General features: G+C 48.1%; 1 pseudogene; it reads right to left on the minus strand.

Moving 5' to 3' along the window:
* Positions 1-5616: 5616 nt before the first annotated feature.
* Positions 5617-5823, minus strand: LOC142285164 (U2 spliceosomal RNA; annotated as a pseudogene).
* Positions 5824-7068: the final 1245 nt, after the last annotated feature.

Here is a 7068-nt window from a genome sequence, read left to right on the forward strand (position 1 = left end):
GACAGACCAAGGGTGGTAGATCCCTAGTAGCCCCATTGGTGTGGGAAGAAAAGCATGAGGAATCCTTCCGCCAGCTGAGAACAGCCCTGACCGGAGAGGAAATCCTAGCGTACCCTGACTACAGCCGCCCATTCATCCTCTACACCGACGCCAGCAATGTGGGCTTGGGGGCTGTTCTATCCCAGGTCCAAGACAGAAGGGAAAAGGTAATAGCTTATGCTAGCCGAAAACTCCGACCGACTGAGAGGAACCCTGAGAACTACATCTCCTTCAAGCTTGAGCTCTTGGCACTGGTGTGGGCTATCACCGAGCGTTTCCGCCATTACCTGGCAGCAGCCAAGTTCACCGCGTACACAGACAATAACCTGCTGACCCATCTAGATACGGCCAAGCTGGGCGCGTTGGAGCAGCGGTGGGTGACCAGGTTAGCCAACTACGATTTCACCATCAAGTACCGGGCCGGCCGTACCAACGTCAATGCCAATGCACTCTCCCGGATGCCCCACCTGTCGGAAGAGGGGCCAGAGGATGATGACCTCGAAGAGATCGAGTTGCCTGCATTTCACCGGCCATTCACTGAGAAGGTGCACGTCTACCAACAACGGGTGAACCTGGATCCGCTGCCCCGACAGGACTGGCAGGAAGCTCAGGACCAGGCACCTGCTGTCCGCCTGGTCAAGACTCTAGTGGAACAGGGTTCTGCTGGGATAGACCCTGCTGCCCCTGCCGAAGCCCAACGTCTGTGGCAAGAACGGACCCGGCTATACCTACACCAGGGGAAGTTGTATCGCGAGCTGATTAATCCAAAGACTCACGAGAAGATCCGCCAGCTGGTGATTCCCCAGGCTAAAGTGCCCACCGTCCTGCAAGCATACCATGATGGTGCAGTGCACTTCGGGTGGAAGAAGCTAGAGATGTTGTTAAGAGAGCGGTTCTATTGGAGTGGAATGCGGGAATCTGTGGAGGCCTGGTGCCGAGAATGTGGCCCTTGCGCATTGAGAAGGAAGGACGAGGCCAGCCAGAAGGCACCCCTACACCCGATCATTACACACCAACCGCTGGAGCTGGTTCCCCTTGACCATGTAAAGCTCACCCCCAGCCGAAGTGGGTACACCTACGCTCTGACCATCGTAGACCACTACTCGAGGTTCCTGGTGGTTGTCCCAGTTAAGGACTTAACCGGCCGCACCGCTGCTAAGGCTTTCCAGGCTTATTTCTGTTGACCGCATTGGTACCCGGAGAGGGTGCTTACCGACCAGGGTCCGGCCTTTGAAGCAGAGGTATTCCAGGAATTCTGCCAGTTGTACGGCTGCAAGAAAATCCGGACCACGCCTTACCACGCCCAAACCAATGGCATTTGTGAAAAGATGAACCACTTGGTCCTGGGCCTCCTCAAGACGTTACCACTGGAAGAGCGGAACCTGTGGCTGGAGAAGCTACCTGACCTGGTCGATATGTACAACAACATCCCTTCCAGCTCTACGAAATGCACTCCAGCATACCTGATGAGAGCTCGTCCCGGCCGGCTACCAGTGGATCTGGAAATGGGCTTGGAAGCTTCAGAAGCACTCCTGTCGACAGCTGAATGGGACACTCGGCGGAGGACACAGTACCGACAGGTCCAGGAGTATGTTGAAAAGAACTTGTGCCGGAGTCGGGGACAACAGGAGCAGTGCTTCAACAAGAAGGCGCCTGCCGGTTCCTTCCAACCTGGGGATGTAGTGCTGAAGCGGAAAAGAAGGGCCCACAAGCTGGATGATCAATGGGAAAAAACCCCGTATGTAGTCCAGCCCACAGGATGGGAGAATGGGAAGGCCTACCAGATCAGCCGTGACCAGGGGGGGACTTTGGCCACGGTTTCCCGAGACCACCTGAAGAAGTGCTCACCAGCATTGAGAGTAGCGGATGAGGCTCCAGTTCCCAGTCCAGTGGAGAAGGAAAAAGAGGTAATCCACACCATGATGGGTGATTTTCCAGCAGACTGGCCTACACAGAACGGTGCGGTGATCCTTCCAGTGATACTGTTCCCACAACCCGTGGATGAAGAAATGATGGAAACGGTTAACCGCGAGCCAGTGCCCAGGGATGTACCTGTACCCAGCGCCCCTACGCCTCCGCCTGCCCCACATGATAGCAGGGAGGAGGAACTGACTGTTCCCTCTGCCCCACTGCCTGTCACCACTGACACCGGACCCCGAAGGTCCACTCGCTCCAACCTAGGTAGACCCCCACTTAGGTACAGGGAAACTACTCTTTAAAAGGGGGGGGCTTTATGTGTTGAGTGTACCAGTTTGAAAGTTTTAAATGATAAGTAAAGATGATCAACCTCTATAAATCACTTGTAAGGCTACATCTGGAATATGGGAACCAGTTTTGGGCTCCACATTTTAAAAAGGACATTCAGAAGTTAGAGTCAGTTCAAAGGTGGGCAACTAGACTACTACAAGGAATGGAAGGCCTCCCATATGATGACAAGTTGAAAAAGTTATTAAGTGATTATTGGCTGCAATGGGGCTTTCTGGCTGGTGCCAGCCTCTCTTCTTAGCACACAGGAACCACAATCCCTACACCATGCTTCAATGGATTCTCTCATCCCAGCCCAGTAAAACTACATATTTTACACAGTCATAAGCAGCCCATGGGCATTCACCTGCATTCAAACCAATAACAGCTCATAGACCAGACAATCCATCTACCACTGGACCAAAGACAGGAAGTTAAATCCACTGCCTGCGGTAACCAACTTAATCCTATAGGCTACTCACACAACAAACCCAACAGAAAGGAAAATAACATGGCTTCGATTATCCATCCAATGAAAACGCATAACCATTGTGAGCCATTGGACAATGCAATTGGACACATGGTGACATGGTGCACGGCCCAATGAATCAAGTCTTTACTTCATATTCACGGTTTAAGCCCTTGGGTTCTAATGTGCCCAGAGTACATATCCAGAAAGATTCTCTTTCTTTGAGCTAAACACAAGTCAACAATACATTGTAAGCAGATTCTATTACCAGTCCCACACCATTTTGTGACGCATAATCACACAGTGATCCAATTAAGATTCCAAGTCATCGAACATGTCCAAGCCATACGTAGAGGAGGCAATAGAATTAGGAAGCTCAAAGAAAGGGAATCTTTCTGGATATATACTCTGGGCACATTGGAACCCAAAGGCTTAAACCATGAATATGAAGTACAGACTTGATTCATTGGGCCATGCATGGACATAATGGACATAATTCTAATAGGCAGGACAGGTAATAAGGAGCACAAGGGATATGCTAAAATGTGTTGTGTGACAAGACAGACACAGGAAAGGAGATGATAACAGGTGTAGGGACCAACAAGGTGAGACAAGGGGTATCAGGATAGGGTCAAGTAGGTATGAATGTAGTAATGGGGCAGGCATAGAGAATTGTATGCGAATGTGAATTACAATAAGTCACTAAGGAAAGGAATATGTGAGTGTGTGCCTAATGTAAACTAATATTGTACTGGCAAAATTATAGATGGAAAGGGAGAAGGGGAGAGGGGAGAGAGGAGGCTGTAATTGACTACAAGGGTATGAGTTATGAGTGATCATAGGGATAGTGCTACATAAGTGGAAATACCTATGGAGGACCGGATGTGTAAGCGCATACCTTATACAAACCTATAGAGTGCTGATGGGTGAGAGTGTGATGTTAGATATAAGACATCCTATAGTGAATAGTGAGCCGTAATCAAGTGCAACAGGGATATTTCACGTGACTATGGGAACCTGGAAGGTAAAGAAAGGGGAGAAAAAACTGTTAGACAAGGTAATCAGACAAACATGACAAATAAAAAACAAGGAAGAATGGAACTCCATACATACTGGAACCATATATAGTGTGAACACGAAAAAGAACCGGGCGTTAGAAAAAATGTGCACGGCCCAATGAATCAAGTCGGTTCTTCATATTCATGGTTTAAGCCCTTGGGTTCCAACGTGCCCAGAGTATATATCCAGAAAGATTCCCTTTCTTTGAGCTTCCTAATTCTATCGCCTCCTCTGCGTATGGCTGGGACATGTTCGATGACTTGGAATCTTAATTGGGCCACTGTGCGATTATGCGTCACAAAATGGTGTGGGACTGGTAATAGAATCTGCTTACAACGTATTGTTGACTTGTGCTTAGCACAAAGAAAGGGAATCTTTCTGGATATGTACTCTGGACACATTAGAACCCAAGGGCTTAAACCGTGAATATGAAGTACAGACTTGATTCATTGGGCCGTGCACCATGTCACCATGTGTGCAATTGCATTGTCCAATGGCTCACAATGGTTATGCGTTTTCATTGGATGGATAATCGAAGCCATGTTTTTTTCCTTTCTCTTGGGTTTGTTGTGTGAGTAGACTATAGGATTAAGTTAGTTACCGCAGGCAGTGGATTTAGCTTCCTGTCTTTGGTCCAGTGGTAGATTGATTGTTTGGTCTATGAGCTGTTATGGGTTTTAATCCAGGTGAATGCCCATGGGCTGCTTATAACTGTGTGAAATATGTAGTTTTACTGGGCTGGGATGAGAGAATCCATCGAAGCATGGTGTAGGGATTGTGGTTCCTGTGTGCTAAGAAGAAAGGCTGGCACCAGCCAGAAAGCCCCATTACAGCCAATAATCAACCGCTAGCCGCTGGAACTCGTTGCTCTAGATCATGTCAAACTCACACCAAGCAGGAATAGATACATTAGCCCACCATCCCACCCAAAGAGCAACTTCTGCTGCGCAGCTGGCTTTCTAGGCAGCAGCGCTATCGTGATGTCAGCGGGGGACATTGTGACAAGCCAGTGTTCCGTCACTTCATGTTGTGCACTGTTCAAACGGAAAATACATCAACAGGCAGACTACAGAAAAGCTTACTAACAAAGGTTAGAGAGGGGCTTTCTCAGAGGGCTTTTTACAGTTTGTCTATTCCCAATTAGCCGTTTAAGTATGCTTAATGAAAGTACTAATTCTTTCATAGGCCGCCCATTCTTAGTATTTGACGTTCCTTATATTGCGGTATCAGGCTTCGCAGCAGGTTGCAAAACATTCATCACCCATGACTGTCCCCAATTGGGCTCAGAAGCTAAATGTCTATCATGACCTCTCTTTTTGAAAGTCCAAGAGCAAGCAAACTCTTCCTCCAGGAGAGGGAGCCAACAGATCACTAAAGACATCATCATTGCTCAAAGAAAACACCGAAAAACAATGGAAGCTTTAATTGGAGTGGAATCTGATAGACAGCACCTGATGCCAAGTCTGCATCTTCTAACACCTGCAGTCACTGCAGCAGCTGAATCCAATGTGTCCAAAAGGGATCTATTCTATTCAATTGCAAATGATCTAGATAAGACTGAGAATAAGATACTGCACGGGACATAGCAGAGTTGGTCAAGTTGAGTGGAGATGAGTTTGCTATTTGGCACAGCTTTTGCATCAATAAAGCAAGTAAAAGGTGTGAAAGATAAAAAAAAGGGTGAAAGTGTGAAAAGTGAATTGGCCAAATTGAGGTGCATATAAAGTTTTTGCTTTCTTTCAATTCACTAATGGGGCTCATTTGAATCAGGTGAATTGAGTTCTGCTTTTGGAAACTGGGTTAAGAAGGGGTGCACCGGTCCTGGAGGTACTGCAATACCAGGTCAATGCGTGGAGTGGACAGAGCAAGATTTTTTCCATCTCCTTGTTCTAAAAATCCATTTAATATATGGTCCCCAGAGAGGGGACGTATCAGATATTAAACTGATAAGAACAGATTTAATTTTTTTTTTTTTCTGTTTATCAGTAGGACTTCAAAATAACAAAGGTGATCGCCTCCCGTTGCCTGGGAACCGTCCAGGCACAAGAGGGCTATGTGTCACCAGAAGGCGCACACACTTCCTCAAGGCCGGCAGACGTGCAATCCCAGGCACCTTCCAGTACCGACCAAGGTAGCGTCCTCCGAAACTACACTTGATCTTAGCCAAAAGGCCGAGAAGCTATAACCCGAATTGGTTACGGCCTTGAGTGGCACCCTGGCCTATACCGGACACATCTTAGGGAGAGGGAGACAAACCCACGCCTACAGAAGACATTTTGTCACCCAAGCCAACCCTTGAAAAGGCTGTTTTGCAGAGCAAAAACAAGAAGAATGATGCTTTTTGCAGCCGCCGCCCACTGCAATTAATCTGAATAACTCCTCCTCCTCCAAGCACCTCCCCTCCCCCTTGCAGTCTTTCCAATTCATGATACAAAAAGACGGACGGACAGGACAGGACAGGACAGGCTGCCTGACTTTCCGTCACTGCCACCCTTTGCCATCCTTGCCCGTAGAAAGCCCTTTCATCATCCCCAAACCCTAATCTTTTCCCTTCCCTTCCCAGCTGCGTCTCACTCCCTTTCATTAGGAAGTGAGCGCAGCCTTTTCTCCGTTCTGCACATGCGCGACGTTAAACACAAATGCGCAGGCGTGCGTTCCATTAGCCTCACTGCATTCCACTCCCATACAGGAAGTGGGCGCAGCTATTACTACGGTCGCACATAAAAGAACCCACGGCCACCACTGCACACAGCTGACTCCACCACAGGACACCCACTTCTACACCAACGCAGGTAAGACAGGATCGGCACCTCTATGCTCCCGTTACAATCAGGCTCAGTCACCATGTGATAACGCTCTCAACTCTTTAGTTGCAGGCTCCCCTTGCTTCACCTCCACTGGCTGTGCTGCCATTTCCTCTCCCACCTGGAAGGTATACTTTATTCCACTATTTTCCTGTTTCTCTCTTCCCCCTTTTCCCATAACCTACTTTTATCTGCATTTGTGGGGTATCTATATGCTATTTACATCATAGTTTTATTCATTAATATGGAAGGGAAGAGTGCCCATGAGAGTGTTGAACTGCGGAGAGCAAGAGATTAAGCTGCTCCGATTTGCCACCATTGATAAGCTGTTCTCAGTAGATACACATGCTATCCAAACAGCAGCATCCACCATTGCTTCAGCCCACCCATTCAGTGACAGCTCACCAAGTCAGCCAGAGGAGTGGTGTAAGGAATTACACGTAGGCACTGACT

The sequence above is a fragment of the Anomaloglossus baeobatrachus genome, unplaced genomic scaffold (genome assembly GCF_048569485.1).
Source record: "Anomaloglossus baeobatrachus isolate aAnoBae1 unplaced genomic scaffold, aAnoBae1.hap1 Scaffold_595, whole genome shotgun sequence".
Lineage (NCBI taxonomy): Eukaryota > Metazoa > Chordata > Amphibia > Anura > Aromobatidae > Anomaloglossus > Anomaloglossus baeobatrachus.